Source organism: Mirounga leonina, unplaced genomic scaffold, assembly GCF_011800145.1.
Source record: "Mirounga leonina isolate KUSES-001 unplaced genomic scaffold, KU_Mleo_1.0 Mir_165, whole genome shotgun sequence".
In the NCBI taxonomy this organism is placed as follows: Eukaryota; Metazoa; Chordata; class Mammalia; order Carnivora; family Phocidae; genus Mirounga; species Mirounga leonina.
In genome coordinates, this window is record NW_023270415.1 from 50,583,790 (window position 1) to 50,607,225 (window position 23,436).

General features: G+C 36.8%; 1 protein-coding gene and 2 pseudogenes across 2 annotated transcripts in view; 2 read left to right on the forward strand and 1 right to left on the reverse strand.

Moving 5' to 3' along the window:
• Window positions 1–23,436, forward strand: part of ZFPM2 (zinc finger protein, FOG family member 2) — a 454,092-nt gene that overhangs the window by 29,972 nt on the left and 400,684 nt on the right. The window lies entirely within an intron of this gene.
• On the forward strand, window positions 4,170–10,576 carry LOC118015107 (annotated as a pseudogene).
• LOC118015518 lies at window positions 21,269–21,421 on the reverse strand (annotated as a pseudogene).

Consider the following 23,436-nt stretch of genomic DNA (forward strand, 5'->3'; position numbering starts at 1 on the left):
TAGCACAAAAAGGAGACAGAAAGTTCCACTCAAAAGTTTATGAAATACTTGAGTAATAAAAATATTCAGAAAAGAAGAATCAGATAAATAGAGTCGGGTAGATTTAGATAGGAAGGCTTTGTATTGCCTGAACCTTGAGCTGAAAGCTAAAGAAAATGGAAGGTTTTTGGTAGCAAGAGGAAAGGATGGCTTTCTCAAGGTAGGGGGGGAACAAAGAAAAAGTAAACAAATTCTAATTTCTTTTGGGCACTGAACAAATGAATGGGTTTTTACCATAATAGATATTTTAGCATATTATCATAGTGTTTATTTGTTGACTTTTGGAGGATATGAAATTGAGTTATATTTTCCCTGGTGTAAGAATCACTATATTCTATTTTATTTCAAAGTCATAAAATGTACATTGAATTTAACTGGAATATTTAGGTACAAATTCAGTTTTGTATTTAAAGATCCTGACTCACACTCCTTTCATCAGAATCTGGGTTACCCTGAAATTGGGTTCACTATCTTTATATATGTAATGATTAAATGTGGCTCACAATAATATTGGTGATTGAAAGTGTAAATAAGTGAAATCTGGACTATTTACTGGGATAGAAATATTTCTTTATTTTCCAAACCAAATATTTGTCTCCTTTAAAATTTATTTTCAAAATTCACGGTGTGAAAAGATAGGTGACCATTTTTCCCTTTGGATAAAATGGTTCAATTTTATATAAAAGCAAAACTCATAGTATTCAATTAATGGAGAAATTGTTTAGCCAAAATGATCACCATTTCCCTAGAATCCAGCAGCTTCAGCATTCCCTTGAAAACTTGTTAGAAATGCAAACTCCTGAATTCTACTCCAGGTTTACTGGTCCATAACCTTGAGGGAGGGGCCCAGGAATCTGGGTTTTAACAAGCGCTTTGGGTGGTTCTTATGTGTGCTTAAGTGAAGAAGTCTGCTAGATTAGTTTGTTTTTTTTTTTTAATCTAGACTAATTGTGGCCAACTGATGCCTAATCTCTTAAACTTTATGCATCTCAAGTTTGGGACCAAGTTTTGGGTGCATGATGGAAAGTGTTGTGCTGATTTTGTACATTGTTGGATGTTTTAAACGTTGTTTCATAAGATGACATTTTAATTTTGTGTCCATACTGGAAGCTTAGTTTTTAACATGCCTAACTAAAATATGCTTGCTTCTTTTATTGCTTTAAATTGTGTATTTTAATTTAATTTCATAGTTTGAATTCATGTGCTTTAAAATGTATATTTTCGGGGCACCTGGGTGGCTCAGTTGTTAAGCGTCTGCCTTCCGCTCAGGTCATGATCCCAGGGTCCTGGGATCGAGCCCGCATCGGGCTCCCTGCTCTGCGGGAAGCCTGCTTCTCCCTCTCCCACTCCCCCTACTTACGTTCCTGCTCTCGCTGTGTCTGTCTCTGTCAAATAAATAAATAAAATCTTAAAAAAAAAAAAACAAAACTTAAAAAACAAACAAATAAATAAATAAATAAAATGTATATTTTCTACATCTCAATTATAATTTATATAATTACTAGGACATAGTTTTTTTAAACCCCCTTCAGTGAATTCTGTTAAAGATAATTAGTAGGATTTATGATATTGGCAATACATGAGCCCACATCATTTCAACACTAAGGAAGAACATGACTTTAATTTGTAAACAAGTCCAGGCATTACTCCTTTTTTTTTTTTTTTTGCGTTTTGTCTTCCAGTTCTTTGGAAGTGACTTTAAAAAACATCCAAAGTTCCCATTTCACTGTCTTTCTTTTCTCTTTCTGTTCCCTTTCATTTTCTGGATATATTAGTGTGGTTGAGCAGATGAGAATAAGAGTCAGGATTTGCTTTTTAGTTACCTTTTCTTAGACCGTCTCCATAAATGTTGGTATAAAAACACAGCCCAAATTGTGCTTAAGATTTAGTCCTGCACTGTTACAGAATGCTTTTTTGCTTATTGAAAAGAAAATCTTTGGATGTTAATATTTAGACCTTATTTATCTGTCTGCTTGCTTACAGACCCATCTACTGCCTACCTACTTGCCTACCTTATTTATCTCTACCAGTCAGTTATAGTTAGGGCAACTCATACAGATTATTTTGCTCTGGAGAAAATCATTCGTGTATCATAATGTAAAAATAAGCCATATGTACTACATACAGTTTGAGCTAAATATACAGTTTGGGAACATAATTTACTTACCTGGGGATATAAAGTAGGCATTCATTGGGTTCATGGTTTGAATCATGTTACTAGCTAAGCCAACATGTAAGTCTTCAAACATGATTAATAATCTTTTACCTTCCTAACTCTGGCCTTTCTCAAGCTGTGTTTTTGGACTATCAAAATTCTTCTTTTCTAATTCTTCTGAAGGGACTCCTCTCTGTACTGTCATAATGCACAGTGTGCGTGCCTCCCTTGCAGAAATCCATCTGGACTCTGTTCAAGTGGTACTCTAGTAGAGAGGTCTTCCCTGACCACCCCATAGAAGATATGTCTCCTTCCTTTGTCAGTGGTTGTCACCCTACTCTGCTTTATTTTTCTTCAAAGCATTTATCATCACCTGAAATAAGTACTCCATGCAGGTAAGAACTTTTGTTTGTTGAGTTGTTTTAAACAATCTACGCCCAGAATCCTGCACAGATTCCTGACACCAGAAATTTTCTAGGATTAAATTTTCTTTCTTCCTCTTCTGGAGTGTAAGTCCTGTTAGAGCTTGAATTCTGTCGATTTTATTATGTCTCCAGTGCTGAGTACAGTGCTAAGCAATAGTTACCAGTCAAAGTAATTGGTGGATGGATACATATATAAGTGGATAGAAGTAGAACCATATTTTAATGGGCTAATGCATTTGTGTTTCTCATTTGCATCTTACGAGTCTTCATATTAAAGTCTTACATTAAGAATTCCTATGTTAGCTCTCTTCATATTGCCCTTTAGGTGTTTATTTAAAATTTTCAAAAAGAATTGGAGTTTTGGGCGCCTGGGTGGCTCAGTTGGTTAAACGACTGCCTTCGGCTCAGGTCATGATCCTGGAGTGCCGGGATCGAGTCCTGCATCGGGCTCCTTGCTCGGCAGGGAGTCTGCTTCTCCCTCTGATCCTGCCCCCTCTTGTGCTCTCCCTCTCTCTCTCTCAAATAAATAAAAAAATAAACAAAAAAAAAATCTTTAAAAAAAAAGAATTGGAGTTTTTATCAAGCACTAAATTTTAAAAATTGTTCATTTTCAGTTTCTAGTATGAATTTCATTTGAATTTTTCATGTATTTTTAAAGCATCAATAAACTGTGACTTAATTATACAGGTATCCTACAGATTTGGTTTGTGACAGTAGTCTAATGAGTATAATCACCCACTTCCTGGACCATTGTTGTCCAGATGTAGCTGTACTTTAAGCCAACAAATCTAAAAAAGCAAACCTCAGTGGAGGGCTCTCATGATAGGCTGGTTCAAGATGTGGCAAACCACTTACGATGCTAACTTTTTTACGTGAAGAAATATGATTAAGATACGTTAAATGGAAATCTATACAAAACCAGTGAAATTGTTAAAATATTCAAATATGCCATACTGTAACAAGAAACCACTGCAATGCACTGAAATCAGCAGTAAAACAGCTGTGTTTTAAAGGACAGTACTTTGAATGTCACTTGACAATTTGCTTTCAATTAGAAGTAATTTACAGGAAGATGCCCACAAGCTAATCTTTACAGGATAATTAAGTTCCATTTTCTTTACTTTTAATTAAAAAGCAGAAAAGATTTAGCTGATCCATAAAAAATGTTCTGTTTAAACATTCATCAGACTTCACACTCTTTTTTTGTTATTTGTTGTAGCAGATGTTATCAAAAGTGCAGTCTGCTCTGTTTTAAACCCTGAGCATTTGGAAAGTGAAACATGAGTTGCAGTAGGCATGTACTGGTGAGGTATGATCATTTAACATCTGTATGTTCAAAGAGGATATAACAGATACTGGTGTTCCATTCCTTAATTATGTTCTGTCTGATGCTTTTAATTGTACTACAAAACCACATACATTAAAATGAGAAGCAATGCAACTATCAATTTTGAACATTTATACATAGTAGGCTGATACCTAAAAAGCCCCCTTTACTTCAGATGTCTTAAAGTATCTCTCGATTCAGAGGTAACACGTTTTTTATTGTAATTTTAATAATATAAAATGTGACACTGAGTATTTTAACATAAGAATTTACTCACTGAAAGATTTAATTCTAAAGCCATTTAAAACTTTACTCTCTGGTTTTTAGTGTGGTTTTTAGCATCACTGCTGTTTTTATTTGGCAAAATAAAATATATTGCCAAAGACATTTGGAGCTTTGATTTTATAACTTACTATTGGACGGTACTAATTTTTTAAGTTGATGAGAGCTGAATAGATCGTGATTTGTCATGTTATTCTCACCTCAGACTATGCTAAGGAATTGCACCACAATTTCTTCAGGCAAGAATTATTTAGTCCAGTACTATGGTATTTTTTAAAACTTTTTTTGGCTATTTAATTAATCTGTTCGTGTTGATAATAGCTTTATTTTTTAGAATCTAAAAGATTTCCATAATTTGAAAAAAAAAAAGTTGAGTCACTATAGAGCCATATACATAAAATTTTTATAGCAGTAATTCCATTCACTATGCCTTTTGTCAAATGAGCTTGATTTTCAATCTTCTGACCAGTGAGTACCTAAAGTTCAAAGATCCTGTTGGAGTTACCTATTTTTACTTACTTTTATTTTCTTATTTTATTTCCCTCTGTTTGAAGGAAAACTACAAATGACAAGACAGGTTGCTCACAAACCCATTCATTTATTTGCTTTTGCCATTTAGATTTGTATATGTAGGGAATGTGCCCGAAGGCACTTTGACCAATATAGTTTAGGAGACTGCAAAATAAAGAAATGCAATTTATTTCAGCATATATTATAAATTTCAGGTAGGAGCTTAATTATAATAATCAGAATGCATTCATTTAAATGGAATATGTGTTTGAACATGTAAATGTCATCAGGTTTTGTAATGAACTGGTGAAAATGTGTGCTTCTCTTATTGAAAGGATAACACTGGAAAAAGATTAAGCATGCCCTGTCTTCCTTCTTCCCTCTTTTCTCTTTGGTAATCAACACCTGGTTTGATTACATCTTTTTGAACTCTGAAAGCTATACTATAAACTCTTTACATAGAAGTTTTTATGAAAGGGAATTGTGGCAAGCAGTAGTTGAACTTTCCACTTTCAGGAGAATTCCACCTTTTTTGTCATCCTGTAATTCAGACATCCTTAGTTTTGTCATTGTTCAGGAGAGTGCAGTGATTTCCCTTTGGTGCTTGGTTTTCAAGTTTATGGCTGCTTTTAGAAGGATGGGACTGATTCTTATGTTTCGTGGTGCTTGGAGGAGTTATTAACTGACCTTAGGTACGTGTACCTTGTCCATTGCACCTAATGCATGGCTAGTACATGATTGGTTCTCATTAAATATTTATTAAATGGCTGGTAGACAATAAAATTTAGACACAGCTCCATTTGATGCAGTGCACACATTTTGTGAATTCTCTTTCCCCTCCCAACCTCCCTCCTTCTCTTTCTTTCTCTCTCCCCTCCCTCCCTCCCTCCCTCCCTCCCTCCCTCCCTCCCTTCCTTCCTTCCTTCCTTCCTTCCTTCCTTCCTTCCTTCCTTCTCTCTAGGCCATAAGGAACCTCTCCTCCAGCAAGGCAGTATTATCTTCCTATACCCCATCCCACAACAGCCATTCACTTCCAGTCCCTGCTCCTTACCGTTGCTCAGGTAATGCCCTGCCTCTCCCTCCTTCGTCATCTAAATCTTCCACACTGAAAATGTCCAGTGGAAGTCTCACGTGTTCCAAGAAGCTTCCCAGTATTCTTATCCACAGTCATTACTCTGTTCTATATTTCTTTTGCAAAAATAGTGTCAGGCATTTTGAGACTTGTTTTCTATATTTTTTTTCTACATATAGGATACCTTTGTCTCCCTGTGAAGAACTTAAGTGTTTTAAGAACAGAAAAAAAAAGAGTTCCTGTGCCCTTTTTGCTTTTTTTGTAAACCCTAAATCTCATAGCAGTCTGGTAAGCAGGTGGTAGGCATTTATTTCATGTCTTGTTCGACTTTGAAAAACAAACTATTAGAAATTCATAAGTAGCTGCATACGTGTATTGGGGAAAGTATTGAATAATAGTTTCTCATACATTTAGAATAAGCTTTTCCTTTCCCCCAAAGACTTGGGGGTTTTGTTTCATGTTTGTTTCTAGAGTGATTTTCTGCCACTTGGGAAAAAACATATTCTTTTAGAAAATAATTACCATTAGCTTGAAGATAGAGATAAATAATCAGTTTTTAAGGACTATCATTTTAGTTCTCAATAACTCGTTTTGGAGCTAAGGTGTTAGTGGAAGGAAGGACGCGTAAGTCATCTGTCTCTTTACCCCTAGAGGGGCAGTGCCACCGCGCCTCTGCTGGTTACTGGGTTCATCAGAGTCTTTGCATATTTGTAATTACCCTTCCATAAATAGTTTGCAACTTGACCACAGCATTTTGCCGCTCCGTTAGAATGAGGCCCAAGGTCCAAGTTAAAAGCAAAATCCTCAATGAATTTAACAAAATTAAGCCAAGAGCTGTAGGTTATAAGAGCAGAGCTAATGGATTCAGCTGTTCTTTACTTTCATTTTAACCAACACATTTTGCATTCATTTTCCAGATGTGAGCCTCATTTGATTAAAATGGAGTGAAACTAATTTTGTGAAAGTTTTATATCACCCCTGGAGATAACTGGAGATAACCTAGTGTGTCACAAAACTAGAGCCGGCAAATCAGCATTTGCGGGGTCGGTTTCAGTAACTGCATTGCAGAAGTATTGCAAGACTACTTTTTAAGGCATATTGGTAAACCTTTGCTGGGGTTGTTCATGTGACTCAGCTGTGACCAGAGCTGGATTATGAGGGGGGTCCTGGAATTCAGAGGCGGCCAATCCCAGAGCCGGAGACCGTATATGGCGATGCTACTTTAAGTGTGGTTGGTTCAAGGACCAAAGCCATCAGCAACACCTGGAAGCCGGTCAGCAAAACAAATCCGTGGGCTCCACCCCAGACCTGCTAACCCAGAAGCTCTGGCTGGAGCTCAGCAATCTATGGAGTTAACACGCTCTCCAGGTAAACCTTATATATGCTAAAGTCTAAGAGCTGCTGTGTGTGGAACCCTGGAGTTCAGCTCGAATCATTATCAGACAAATCAATCTCTGTATTTCAATTGAACAAGCTGTATCTAATGATTTCTGATCTCTCACCCGTTGTCATAAAATGCAGACAAATTGAATCAAGTTTTTTAAAGATATTGGTTATTTCACAATTTTCATCTGTATTTGAAGTGTATTCTGAACGGATTCATCTGAACTGATTAAAATGCAAACAAAAGAGCCAGATCACTCTGATAAGCAATGGAAATTCCACAGTCTTTTCTCAGAGCACATGTGTGCTTTATTCAGCTTTGTGTCCTTCCCACCTAGCAGAGAACAAAAGCAACTGTAGTGCAACCTTGTTCTGGCCCTGTCTTGGCATTTAGGTTTGTTTCATTTTGGCACATGGCTGTGTTCTTTCATCATACAGGAAACTATCTGCCGAATCAGTCAAATCTCAGATTCCTTGAACTTCTTGATCAGGCTGATGTTTTCCTAATGAACAGAGGTTGCTGATCTCCATACCAAAGAATTAATTGTTTTTACCTATTGAGGTGCTAAGTAATAAGTCACATGGAGTGCTGTATTATATTAGCTATATTATAACTAATATAGGACTTGTAAAATAACTTGACCACTTCTTGAGATCTTCAAGTTTTCAGTTTGCTATGTAAATGTGCTGGCCATATATTGATCTCTCTAGCAGTATCACATAAATAAGATCATTAATTAGTATCATTTAAAAATATAGATTACAGCAGCTCTCCGTCTTCTCTGCCCCGGGAGCAGCGCTGCTCTCACGGGCCCTCAGCCCCTGAAAATGTCTGCTGGTGCAAAGGTGGTCTCCACGCCCTTCTCGGTCAGGAGCCCCTCTCAGCTGCTGAGCCCATCACAGGCCGCAGTGATGCTAAACCCTCCGGAGACGCTGACAGATGAGAGCCTCAGCAGCTTGGCAGCCCCTTGTCCCCCGACCTCACTTATTCCTAACCACGGCTTCTGAACCAGCACCGTTTCACGGGACATGGACACAGGCTCCAAGCGCACTGGGGCTGGGCTGCCATGGTAGGGGTGGCTGGCTCTGGGGCTGGAAGCGGGGCCGTGTTTGGGAGCCTCATCATCCGTTATGGCAGGAACCCTTCCCTGAAGCAACAGCTCTTCTGCGCCATTCTGGGCTTTGCCCTCTCCGACGCCAGGGGGCTCTTGTGCCTGCTGGTGGCCTTTCTCATCCTCTTCGCCATGGGAAGGAGCCCTCTCCACCTCCCATAGGTCCTTCTCCTGTGTCTCATCTGCCCTGTATGTTCATTTTCCTCTACCTCCCCAGGCGGTATAGGAACCAACCCCAGGGTTGGCTCCGGGTTTGACAGAGAGAAGACAAATACTATATTAATAAGAAAAAATATGGAGATGACGTCAACTCTTGTAGTTATATAAATTCTTTCTGAAAATGAACTTTCATAATAATGCTTTATAGAAATTGCAAGCTTGACTATAATCGATTCTGTATATATATGTATGTGTGTGTATAATATTCATGGAAATTCTACAGTATGTTATAGAGTATATGAAGATAATTTTTGGCTTTGCCAATTTAGTGTGGCTTAGAGCTAAGACTCAGTTACAACTTTCAAGGCATCTAGAAGTAAAATCATATTGGATATGAATTGTTAAGCGTTTATTTAGGTAGAGGTAGAATTTGCCCTACCAAAAGCTTTTCTCTACCTTCTTAGGTTGTGTAATATTGTGGGGTAACTATAACTATTGTTATACTGGATCTGGGTTGACTGATCTTTATATTGGTGCTACTAAGTCTGTATTTTACATCTAACTGATTGTATTGAATTTGTGTTATGTCTGATACCTGCTGAAAAGTTATAATGCCTTGCAGGGTTATTACTATTAGTGATACAGAGATGGTGTGATGATAGCAGGACTTGATTTTATCATGCCTAGGTTTTTGTTACATTCTGTTTATTATATTCATTTATTTTATCTTTTTGATATTATTTAAATGCCTGTTTATATCATAATGCTAGACTCTTGGAGCGTGGAGAAGGCAAACTATGTAAGTAAGACACAGGTTTTTTGTTTTTTGTTTTTCTTCAAAAGGGTCTTCCTCTGTGAGTGAATCAATGTGTGGGAAGACTGTGTATGTCCCAATGTGGAAGTAGCTGTTTTCGTTAACCCATTTATAATATTGGCATCTTGTGCCATTAAGCTTAAATTTGATACATTTTATTGATTGAATCCCAGAATTTTGGTGTAGAGTTTCCTGGGCTTAGGAGAGTGACCCTAGGTCTGGGGGTCACAAATAAAAGTTTTGTTTTGCTTTGTTTCTTCTGGTACAACTTGATTTTATTATCCGACAGGATTTCCAAATTGAGCAGCTCTGTTTAAAGTGTTGGAAAGTGCTAAGACACCTACCATGGGCAAAGGAACTCTTGTTTAGTATTTTTCTCTTTGCTTGTTTAGTTTGTCAAGGGATCTGTGAACGGGCTCAAGGTTGAATGTGTATTTCAGTTGTATTTATATGTTCAAGGACTTTGAAAATCAGGCTTCTTGGATGTTACATGTTTACTAAAATATCTCTTAGTATGTATTTAGTGCTTTGATGAAATTTTAAGTTATTATTCAAGTTATTATTCATTTCATCTGTGATATTGGTGGTGTCTTGCATACATATTTTTCTTTGGCTTGACAAATATGTACAAAACAGGTTAATTTGTCCATTGTGTGTGGTCACACCCCCAAGTGTACCTTTGAAAAGATCATTTGATACAGTGGCTCTAAGGTGGAAGCATTGCTAAATTATTCGTTTTTAAAATATTTGTATAACGTGGCTTTTTTGAACTTTACTTTTATTTTTTTCAATGAAGGAAGGAATAAAGAAAACTACATTTTTTGGGTGCCGATCGTGTAGCAGGTATTGTGACACATGCTTTAATTTAGGTTATCTCAGATTGCCCTCGCAATGACACTCCAGCTTAGGCTCAGAGGAATAAAGAGCATGTCTGAGATTCAAACCCAGCTCTGACTCCCAGGGCCACAGCATTTCTGCCCTGATGTGCTGCCTCTTGCCATAAGGCCATGTGCTAATATTTGGTGGAAGGTGCAATAATAAAAGACATTTCCAAAGGAGTGGAAAAGCCAAATAGGTTTAGTGAAAACAGGACATAGGGAATTCTAAGGAGCTGTGTAGGCCCTCTGCTCTGAGCGTATAGGAAGGAAGATCCATTGTCCAAAATCAATTTTTCCCTTCTCTAATTTTCTCAAAATTAATTTAAATAATTGATAGGTAGGTATTTCTCAGTGTATGCTTTATAGCCTGTTTTTTCCACTTGCATATTCTGGAAAATTGAGTTAAAATCGTTTTTTTTTTTTGGTAAAAAAAAAAAAGAGAGGAGGATATGTTGTACGCAAAAGATAGGCAAAATCAGTACCAATTGCATGCTGGTTTTAGCTTGAATCCAGAATTCTGATACTAAATGAAGATATCTATTTGTATACTGTTTATTCAAAAGTTGGGGACACTTAAAATGCATTTATTTACTGATATGTCTGAACTACATTTTACTAAGACAATCTTCATGGTATTCGTGGTGTGGGAATATTATTCCCCATATTTAAGCCTCATTTGAAGCTTTCTTACTCCAGGGTTGAATAGATGGTTGCTAGATAAAGGCATCCATAAAATAATACTTGAGTGTATTTATAAAAAATAGCTTTCCATTTTGGTTTGTAAGATACACTTGTAAATTTTTATAATGTTACAACATATTGTCCAGATTGGTTGATTGGGGGAGGGGAGAACTAATGTAATTCAGACAAGCAATAATTACTAGGTCAAGAAATAGGGCAATTAAAAAATAATTCATGGCAAGTAGGAGTGAGACATTTATATTCTGAAAATTAATTATGGGACATTTTATTTAAATTATAATCAGGAAGAAAAGTTCAGGGAAAAGAAAGAGGTTCAGGGAAATTTTATATGTACTCATCTTGAGTACAAATTAGTGAAGATCTTAGATTCAACTAATGTGTCAGAGTCCATTAAAGAGACTGGAAAACCCTATTTCACTGTGACTAAACTGCCTGAAATTTTAACCTCCAAACTTACGTATAATCAAATGTAGAGAGTGTGTATGTCTTGATAAATCTACATATATATCCATGATGTAAGAGTACAAAAGACGTGGATACTTGATTTTACAGGGTTGACGACCATGTGTTCGTTGGCCAAAGCAAGTGTGAGAGCTCTTATAAAATCCTCAGATCTACATATTATAAAAAATAAACTATTTTATGTTTACTTAGGCAACAACTGTCTCCAACTGCAGTCCACCTATGGTATAGTGCATCCTTAGAAGCTGGCTTTCTCCCTGAAGGTCTGATGTCTCACAGCCTTGGTCTTCGGGCTTGAGGGCACTGATCATTACTGCTCTTGCTGGACTCCCATTTAGTCCTTCCCTTTTTTCCCTTTGGCTCATTCTCCTTCCACCTCATTTCGCCGTTGAACTTTTCTGTCCTGGGCCCTGTTATCTCAACTTGCTCTCACCTTTCAAACTCCTTTTGTACTCACTCTGATGAGTCCAGCCTAGTTTATGAGTGCTGGTATATAGAGGGCCCTGGCCTCCCCTTTCCTATTTATTAGGCATTAGGGCATTTGGCATGTTTTCAGTGTGAGCTATGGTGATCTTATAACTCACAGGATGAAGCTAATAAACAGTAATTTTAGGTCCAGTAATAGATGAATGGGAGATCGTTGGCCTTTCAATTTGCAAGTCTACTCTTCCCATGGCTAATATAAGAAATCTCGTTGATTTTGAAATGGTGATATAAAAGACAGGGTTTTAGATTTGAGGGCTAGAAATCCCATACTTAAATTGCTCAGAATGTGTTTGCTGGAACAAGATAAAACTCCTTCCAGTGGATGCTAAACCTCTCGTAGGGTAGCAAATTTAAGGAATAGAGTAAATTCCATTATCAGATATTCAATTTCAATGTTTAAAATAGGTGATTAAATGCAATGCATAATCTCTGAAATAGTTTGTAGAAGTGACCAATGTAAGTAATGGAATTTGGGATTAGAAAGGATTCTCTTTGCCATGAAAAAGCATTTTCAGATACTCATCCAGTAAGATCAACATGCAGTAGTTAGCTTCAGGTTCTTTATTTGTTGTTTATTTAGCAAATAGAGTAGGGGAAAGGCCCATAGTTAACCCATATAGCTTTTTAAAGGAGGAAAAAAAAAAAAGATTTCTCTTTTAGTCCATTCAGAGTGGCTCTCCCAGGAGAAAGACTGATGGACCTAACCACAAACACTTTACTCGGTTGCATGGGCTTAAAAAGGTAGGCACTTTTAAAGGGAACAACTTAATTTAATTGCTCCTTTCATTTAGTTTCCGATGCTTTTTGGAATCAAGATGATTGATGATTTCCAATACCCCAGCTATAATTTTAGCCTCTGTTAATGCTTAGGTATAACACTGACATCATCTTTATAAATTTACCATTTAGTTAATCCACTTGTGCTGATTGATTAGTGGTTAAAATCCAAGCATTCTATTAGATATCCAAATGATACTATAATATCTCAAAATAAATGACCATGCTAATTTTGAATGCAGAATGACATACTGACTTGTGAAAACACTGAATTAATGTCAGTTGCCTTTTAATTGTCTGTGAATGTTATGGCACTTTACATAATTTGATCAGCAGGCATGCTGTACAACATAGAGGTACCTCTCAGACTTTCTACCTGTAATCTAGGGTAGTTTTCTTGTTAGGTGGTGAGAGATCTAGGAGTAAAGATTTCTAGACACTGACTGAGGAATCACTAGAGACACATTTTTTAACATAACCATTTGTGTAGTTTCCACAAATTATTCTTTATTAAAGAGATTATGAAGAGATATTAAATCTCTACATTCAGTTGGATAGACATCATACGGAGAATATATTTTTTAAATATTTATTTATTTATTTGAGAGAGAGAGAGAGAGAGAGTGCACATGTGTCAATGGGGGGAGGGGAGGTTGTCAGAGGGAGAGGGAGGGAAAGAATCTTAAGCAGGCTCCATGCCCAGTGCAGAGCCTGACCTAGGGTTCGATCTCATGACTCTGAGATCATGACCCCAGCTGAAATCAAAAGCCAGATGCTTAACCAACTGAGTCACCCAGGTGCCCTGTACTGAGAATATTTTTATATTAAATATAAGGTAGGGAAGTTGGATAAACATACAGTAAGGATAATTTTTTTAAGGAGATGAAAGGTAATTGCTGTGGTTACTAGTATTTCCTATTAAAGCTATAAAATTAATCTAAGGCCCTGGGATTTTTTATTTCCTGGTCCATATTCTCTCAACACTCTGAGCCTAATCAGACTAATGTGGATGCTGTAGGCATTCAAAAGTTAAAATGAAATATATTTTTTAATGATTTTATTTATTTATTTGACAGAGAGAGACACAGAGAGAGAGGGAACACAAGCAGGGGGAGTGGGAGAGGGAGAAGCAGGCTTCCTGCGGAGCGGGAAACCTGATGGCGGGGCTCGATCCCGGGACCTTGAGATCCTGACCTGAGCCAAAGGCAGATGCTTAACGACTGAGCCACCCAGGCGCCCCAAAAGTTAAATTAAAATATTGATGCTTGACTTTAAGTACTAAGCAAGTGAGACAAGTACAGTTTTTTCTTCCTTTATTTTATTTCTGAATAAATTTACTAATTTTATTATGACACAGAATACTCAATTAAGTCTGTGGTGACTCTCTTACTCCCCAGTTCCTTTTCTCCAAACTCCCGCTATTAAAATGACTATATTTTGCCATATCTAGAAGAATGTGGAATGTATAAATCCTCTTTCTCTTTTCCAAGTTTTTACCGCCACTGTCCATAAACGTTAAGGTAGGGGAGAGAAGAGCAGGTTTGACTAACATGAGAGTAAGCAGGGTCTGAGACTTGACTTGTTTTCTGGGAAGGAAGAAAATATTTCTGGAGAAAGGAAGTGTGCTGAGGGATCTTGGGCCACAGCTCTGGATTCTGGAAGAAGCAATTTTCAGCAAGTAACTCTTATTACCCATAGCTCCAGAAATGGGCTTCATCTAGCTTCAGCAGCTGAATGGACCCTGTATTTTTATTCCATTAATAGAAATGAAAAATTTATATTGTAAATGTTAGATGAATATATCCTACCTAATTTCAATATGTCTAATACCATTAGTAGGTCAAGCAAGAAAATGTGAATGACTGAAGTCAGATCTTCATATGCTCTGGTAGTATAAAGAGGTAAAGAGGGATAGATAGAGAGAGAGGAGAGAGCTAGAGATGCCAGGAGCATCTCAAATGAAGTGCATGGTCACTGCAGTGGTGGGAAGCTGAACCACTGTCTAGTGCACTGTTGTGTTGGCTCAGATCATCAAAATGCCTGGTGGATAATAGCCACTCCACAAAAATACATCTCCGCATTTTCTGGGACTGGTCACTTGTATTCTCTCCGTTTAGCTTGAGGCAATGTGTAGCTTTGACCTAGGAACTTTTTGAAGTTCATGGCTCTGAGTCTCAGTGGTTCTGTTTCATTTGATTTACAAAGTACTTTTTAGCATTAACTTTGCAACGAAGGAGCTTTATTCCCAGAAGATGTTTTAGCCAGGGGTATACTTGTCATGATTTATGACCAGAGCAAATAATGAAATATATAAAACTGCATATGATGGGGCCCATTAAGTTATTTCTAGATAACTTTGCTCCTAAGTTAAACTGGCTATGTTTTTCCATGTCTGTGTCTGATAAGTAGATTTATCTCAACATCAGGTTTTCACAAGATTAATAATCCCTCTTTGTTAAGAGAGTCTGTTTTAAAATTGAGGACAGTTATCCTGATGTGAATTTTATAAACATGTGTTAAACAATATTATGCTTTCATATATTTAAACATATCTGATATTATAACTATACTTTTAATCAGATATCTTACAAACATGGGAAGTATACTTAGTAAGAAAAAAAGTGGTGAGGCTAAAAAGATTTTTTCTTTAGCTTGAGTAATACCGTGCTCTCAAAGCTGTAACCTGAATTATTAGCACATATGAATCCATCTTCTTAATTAAATGGGGCCTTTGGCCATTGAGCCACTAGCATATGAACAGCGTTAGTTACTGAATGTTATTATGAGGCTGGCCTGGCCACATAATCCATTAGAGGTAGGATTCGGTTATATTGGTAGCAGGAAAGTGATTTTTATGGTTGTAAGAATCTTCTCTTTGTTCTGTCAGTATCAGTTATTTCAGTACTAATAAAAATCTAAAAAGGGGGCCAAGTTTATGATCTGTGCCTTGGATGGCTAATTTGTAACATTTCTATCCAATAAGCCATGAGTTTCTTTCTTTCTTGAAAGGACCTATGCTATGTGGTTTGTCTAAATTACCCCAGTGTGTAACTATGGAGAGAGTGAGCGTGATATCATGGGATTATAATGTTAGAAAGTTTCATTGAAGGGCATGAATAGACATTAAAATAATAAATATGCACTTATGTGTATGTCTGTATGTGTTTAGGATTGCAATAGTGAATATCACATATTTCCTTTGGGGATTTTATCAGTGTCAATCAATTTTGCTTAAAATTTTGGAGAAATAACTTATAGTAATATGTTAAAATGTATGGTAACAAGTGAGAGGAAATCTATGTACTCATTCAAAGTTTTGGTCCACCTTTCAGATGACACACCAATAAATTACTGAAAAACAACTCCTTTAAAACAACAGTGCAAAGTAAATCAAGGGCAGAACTGGCATGGCATAGTGGCGGGGGGGGGGATAATGGAACTTGTCTTATGATGTTAAACAGCGTCATGAGAGGATACCGTAAGAGGTTGTGCATGTATATATTTTGCAAGTTATGGAGCCCTAGAATTCAAAATGTTAGGTAGAGCTTCCCAAAAACCCCAGAAATATTAAGCCTCTATTTAATACTGTTGCTTCTGTGTGTATGTGTGTGTGAGCCTATGTCCACACATCATGACGATGTTGCCAAGACATACGCTGAGCTGGTCAAACAAGACGGCAAGGAGAAGGAGATAGGAAATAAGAGTGGTACTCTCTCCCATTTAAATCCAAAGAGCTGAATTTGTCAAAGTACTTTCTGATAATAGACGGCTAGATGGCTAAATGATGCCAATCTATATACTTTTCTAGTAATAATGCAGGATGGAGGTCATTACACTGTCCACATCCAAGAACAGAAGGGGATTTTAGGAAGAGTTTGTAAACTTAGGGGAAGGAAACCAGATTAAGTATTTAAGTTGGGTTACAGAGGTTATCTAAAGGCATAGCTTCTTTAGAGCCATCAGAAGGCTATAAAGAAAAACAGACCAGGATATAGACCCCTCAAATGGTTATACAATTTCAAATTCAGGAAATTTGTAAATGAACAGGAATATTAAGTTTTTGAGTTATCGCCAGAGGTATGAAATAAAATATAGATTATTTGTATATGCAATGAGAGAAAGAAAGGTGATACTCTTATGTAAGAATAGACTATGATACTGGATTAGATTGTTAACTGTAGAAAAAAAATGTTATAAAGGACATTATTAAGATAATTGACAAAATTTGAACATGGACTGTATATTACATAGTTATATCTATCAACATTAATTAACCTTAATTAGTGAAATGTACTATGGCTGTATAAGAGCATGTCCTTGTTCTTATGATACATACTGAATACTTAGAATAAAGGGCCATAAAGCTTGCGACTTACTTCAAATGGTTTAGTAAAATCATAACAGTGATATTATTATTACTGAGAAAGAGACATAAGCACATGTGGCAAAATGTTAGCAATTTGTAATTCTAGGTGAATGATGTATGGGCCTTTATTATGTTAATACTGTAACTTTTTGAAGATTTAAAATATACTGAATAAAAGATAGAAAAAAATAGATGCAACTAACAAGTAAAAGTACTAGATGATGGACTCTGGAAAACAAACTGAGGGTTCTAGAGGGGAGGGGGTGGGGGATGGGTTAGCCTAGTGATGGGTATTAAAGAGGACACATATTGAATGGAGCACTGGATGTTATACGCAAACAATGAATCATGGAACACTACATCAAAAACTAATGATGTAATGTATGGTGATTAACATAACAATAAATTTTTTTAAAAAGTACTAGTACTACTAGTAGTAATAATAATAATGATAATAGTAATCATAAATGTGTACTGAGCTTTTTAGGTAGATGGAAGTCTTGATACACAAAAGTATCCAAAGGCCAGAATAACTATGATTGAGACACTAGAATAGAATGTTCACTATGAAGTTCTAAGCTTAATTTAAATAGGCTTATATCAGTGTACACCTAATAGCAATAGAAAACTCTCCTGGATCATTTTCTTGAAGGGCAGTGAACTTTGCAAGTTACCAAACATATTCTTGAACTGTGTTGGAGATAATACTGTGACGTATAAAGAGGAGAAAGAAAGTAGGAAAAGAAAGCTCTTCTAAATTTTATCCATTAGGAGCGTGATATACTAGGAATTATAATTGGAAGAAAGGAAAGGTTGATGATAATGATCAGAATAGAGTGTAATTGAAAACATGTAAATAAAGAAGAGACTTCAGTAAATATAGAAGAAAATGGGAGAAAAATGTTCTAGGTATGAGTAATATTCAAAATCCACAGATCATCACCCTCTTCATATATATAAGGTCACTAAGTGCTCTGACCATCATGGTGTTAGATTTCACCATCTTCATCTTTAAGCCTTAGGGAAACAGAAGTCCATTACTGTCTTGATGGACAGAAGACCCCTCCGTGGCAAATTGTCTTGGTCTTCTATTCTTACTATACAATCTTTGTGGACCTTTTTTTTCTGCTTAAGATGGAAGCAAAGGACCTGCAAAGGGTCAAGGCAACCCACATTTTGGTTTTTACTTCCTCAATTCAGCCAACCATTCATTGAACCCTCATTCATATTTCACAGCATTCTTTTTTATCGGGTACGCCTAGAAACCATTTTGACCTCTTTTTGACAGACCTTGCCTTCTAAGTCCATTTATTATTATTTTCAATTTTATTTTCCTTTCTCTCTGTTTCTTAAGCCTCCGTTGGAGTACCAGGACACTCTTTTCTCTTTTAATCTCAAGCTATCTCTTAAAGGGATCTGATGAAGAGTAGTCTGGATTTCACAGGGCGGTGATTTCTGCAGGTGCCATAATAATTATTATTATATACCAGATTGGCAGAGGAAAAGAAATCTCACATGGATAAGTACAATGCTTTTAAAATATAAGTAGTGAATGCTACAAAAATGGAAGGTAGATTATTTGACAAAAAAAATTGCAATTAGTACCTAATTGCTTGTTCAAGTCATAGAAAAGCAACAACTACAACAAAACAAAAGAAGTGAGATAAAGAATAAAGAAAAAAATGAACACTGTATTTTTTTTTCTTTTAAATACATTAAAACTGAGGAAAATGATAAAGGAGAACATTGTTCCTTTATCAGATGGGAAAGGAAAACTTAACTGATGACATAAAAAAGGCAGAGACTTTTAATAAGTATTTTCTTTACCTCTGTCTTCACACAAAAAGGTCATCTTTGATCTAATCACTGAAATAGCCAACACCTGGGCTGGGAGGGCAGAAAGTCATGATAAAAGAAGGAATGAACTAGAGATTGTGTAAAAAAAAAAAAAAAATTAAAAATAAAAGGTTGTTCAAATGCTGGCGTTGGCAAACTTTAATATATAAATGGAACTCATTTAAGTATGGGGTGTCAATTGTCTTCCTCTTTGGGGGCTTTCAGTTCATATGATATATGCAATCCCTTTCAATTAAATAATAAATAGAAGTTTTGTATGTACAGAGTCTAGAGGAAATCAGACAGGACTATGATGTAGCCCCAAACCTCAAGAAATTTGCACACACTAAACTACCCTGGGGTATGACTTTCTAATAAAGAAAATGATGTAATGTGATTTATTTATAAAATTATTCATAAAAGATGCACAACTAGCTAAGTAAAGTCCTCATGGGTCCAGAGATACTTATCAATGGTTTTAAGCAACCTCAGGGAAATTTTATCAAATTACTTAAATATGAGTTTGTTTGTTTGGTTTTTGTTTGTTTGTTTTAATGAGGGAGTTAGATGGGGAGAGCAACAGAGGTTGGGTCAAGTGGACGAGCACCAAAACAGGAAAGCAGTGGCTAGAAGTGGGAAACTACCCAGAGTAGTATCTAGTTAATGAGTGAATCGGAGTCTGGGATAACATCCTGGATTTGTCAATCTCATTCTCTGTAGAGTGGTTCAAGTTTATGGGAGTAAAGACAACATCTTCGGTTCAGATCTTCTAACTTCCTAGGAATAATGAGGGCTCTGTTCCCAGTGTACCACCCAGGGACTTCTTTGCCAGAACACAGGCAGTCAATGATTTGTGATTTTGTTCCTGGTGTACGTAGTGTAACTTGATTTTGATTAAGTATTCTGACAAAGTGTCCCATGATAACTTTGTTAGTATTTTGTGGCAAGGAGTTTGGAGATAATATTTTGTCATTATTATTTGATATTCTTCCAAGGTACCTAAAATTCCTGAATTTTTTCCTTATCCATAGCAACCTAAGTAGGAAAAATTGACCTATTAAGTCCCAAGCCCAAATCTGAAATTTAGGATTTATTACACTTCAGAAAAAAAAAAAAGGATTTGCTGGAGAGAAATCAAACAAGGGTCTCCATTGATGGAAAAAAAGCCATGGGATTACCAACTACTTTTTTTTTTTAAGATTCCATTCATTTATCTGACAGAGAGAGACAGTGAGAGAGGGAACACAAGCAGGGGGAGTGGGAGAGGGAGAAGCAGGCCTCCTGCCGAGTAGGGAGCCCGACGCGGGGCTCGATTCCGGGACCCTGGGATCATGACCCAAGCCGAAGGCAGGCGCTTAACGACTGAGCCACCAGGTGCCCCGGATTACCAACTACTTCTTAGGGCGAGTGTAGGAGAGAGAAGAGTAGAGTCAAAGGGGAGAAAAGAGTTGCCTGGAGCCTCCTACCAGCAGGGAAGATTTTCATCAGGAAAGCAAAAGACAGAAAAAGAGAGGAGAATGAGTGAGGGGTGATTGGACTAAAGGCTTTGGTCTCTTACCGGCGCAGTAACAAAAAAGGAAGAAGCCAAGGAGAGGATCACACCTTTCTAGAGGACCTTTGAAGAGCCAGTGATTCTGCCCACTGGGAACTATGGCAGAATCAGCGTCCTGGAATATAACTAAGCAGATTAGCCTCCCTTCCACTTGTTGGGTTAGGGAGTAAAAATAGGAGTCTGTAAAGAGGCAGACAAGGCCTTGGCATGCAGATTAGATATTATAGGCATAAGTATTTTTTATTCTATCATTTATCAGTCTGTTTATATGTGCACAAAAGTACAAACTTGAAGAAAATTGGCCCATAACCATAGCCCTAGATAACTTTTGAGGTGAAACATTCTATTACTCTCTGGAGCTTATCTTGTCCAAGACTTTGCTTCTATAGTTCATCTGTTCTTTGTTCTGTAACATTTCTCTACTAATAGAAGATTATTCCTATATGAATAAAGATACATTTTATTATCATCAATCACAAAACCCTTCTTTGGTTCCATAAATCACTGCACTTTTCTGTACCCTGTTCACAGCAAAACATCTTGAAATTGTTGTCTCTGGTCTTGTTTCTATTCTTTCATCTCCTGTTTACAATAGTCTACTCAACTCCATACCAGTAAGGATCCCTTTCCCTAGCACTTAACTCCCTGATGTTAAGGTTACAAATGACTTCCTTGTAGTCCAGTCCAATCTTCACTTCTTTTCTTACCTCTCAGCATTGTTCAACCACATGGAGTACTCCTTCCTTCTTGAAACACTTATTTTCTTGACTTTGGAAACATCACACTTTCCTTGTTTTCATCCTGTTTGACTGGCTGTTGCTTCTCAGTTTCTTTGATTAATCTCTCCTCTGCTCAATATCTAAGCATTGGAGTTTTTGAAGATTTTCCTGTACCCTCTTCTCTTGTAAGGATATGCTTTCTCTCCAGGTTTGACTTTTTAATCCTATAGCTCTGAATACCATCTGTATATGAAAGGCACTTAGATCTTTATTTCCAGATCTGACTTGTCCCCTGGAACTTCAATTAGCAATAATCGCGCCTCGGATAAACCTCATTGGCTATGATACTGCCACTGCGCAAAGCTTCGCCTGGAACTTCAAACTCGTATTTCCAAATACCTACTTTAAAGCTTTTCATAGATACCTAATAAGTGTCTCAAATTTAATGTGTCCTAAGAACAGCTCTTTATCATTTGTCACCCAAACCTGTTCCTATCCAATTGTTCCATCTCAGACAATTTCATCAACACACCCAGTTGGTTGAAGTTAAGAAAGTATTGTTGGGGCACGTGGGTGGCTCAGTCGTTAAGCGTCTGCCTCCGGCTCAGGTCATGATCCCAGGGTCCTGGGATCGAGCCCTGCATTGGGCTCCCTGCTCAGCGGGAGGCCTTCTTCTCCCTCTCCCACTCCCCCTGCTTGTGTTCCCTCTCTCGCTGTGTCTCTCTCTGTCAAATAAATAAATAAAATTAAAAAAAAAAAAAGTATTGTTCTCTTTTTCTCTTCCTCTCCTATCCAGTTCATAATAAGTCCTGTCAAACCAATCTCTAAAATATTTTCTGAGTCCACCCATTCTCTTCACCTTAATCTTGGTCATCATCCTCTCTTGCCCAGATTATTGCTGTCTAACGTGGTTTCTCTGAATTTTACTTTTACTTCCTTAAAATCTATTGTGTTTAGGAACCAGAGTATTCTTTTAAAACATTATTCATATCATGTCCCTCACCTGCCTAAAACTCACCAATGGCTTCCCACTGCAATTAGAATAGAATCCACATTCTTTGCTCTGTTTACCTCTCTGTCCTCATCTTGCACCACTATCCCCTCATCTCTGCACTCCAGCCATGCTTTTTCTTCAACATGTGATGTTCATTCCTATGGTAGGGCTTTCTCTCTGCCTTGAACACTCTTCCCCTTTATCATTGTTTGGTTGTTTCTTCTTGTCAGTTAGAACCCATCTGAAATGTCACTTTGTCAAAGGGGGCCTCCCTCACTTCTCAAATAAACAACCTGTCATGAGTACCCATTGTTCTATTTTGGCTATCTTCATAGCACTTGTAATATTGTTTATAACAGTAATTTTATTTGTGTATGCAGTTTCTTTATTCATTTGTTGCTTGATTTATTTTCTCTATTTCATTTTCACCTCCTACTAGAATAAAAAGCCATGGAGAGTAGGGAGTTTGTCAATCCTGAAAGAGTCATAAGAGTATCTGATAGGTAATAGGTACTCTAGAGGTATTTGTTAGATAGAAAAATAAGTTAATGGATGGTTACATATTAAGATATTTTTGATATAAATCATTAGGCACACTTTAGACTATATATACACCCCCTTCTTAACCACAGTTTGATTTTCGTGATGTTTAAGCACCTTGAGGAGTGTCTGATGTCCCTTTGGATGAATGTGCAAAAGGTGTGTTTACCAAATTTGCAATTATGGGAAACGAGGGAAAGATAACTTCTAGGATGGAGTTAAAAAACAAAATTAAGATTCAAAATTACTGCCACATTGCGTGTTATACTTCGATATGATACTTTTTTATTAAAAAAGTATTGTTACAATCTGGGATATTGGATGGAAAAGCCAAATGAAATTAAGAAAAGAACCTTGTATTTATACTTGAAAGGTGAACTGCACAAGCCTAAGCCAATGGAAACTTGATAGTAATGAATGTGAAGAAGAACTAGGGGTGAAGTGAGAATTAGGGAGGTGTGGGTCCCCAAGGAACACAGTAGATGTCTTAAATCTCTATCTGTAATCCTATACTTTAATGGATAGTTAAGATATGTCCCTTTTGTGAGAACTCCCATGATAGTTCCAGCCTGGAGCCTCTCTCCTGTCTGAACCCTTCGAAGATTTTGTCCCTACCTATAATGACAACTACTGTTTACTGCTTTCTTTTAATATTTGTGTACATGTCTTAATCTCACCACCTTGACTGCAAACTCCTTAAGAGGAGGTACTGTGTTTTGTTTTAATTGCTCTGTTCCACTTAATTTTTTACAAATTGTTGGAGGACACTCAGTAAATATTTACTTTGTAAGTGAATGACTAAGTAGCAGATAAGGCTAAATTATGTGAGTATATGCATTTAAAAAA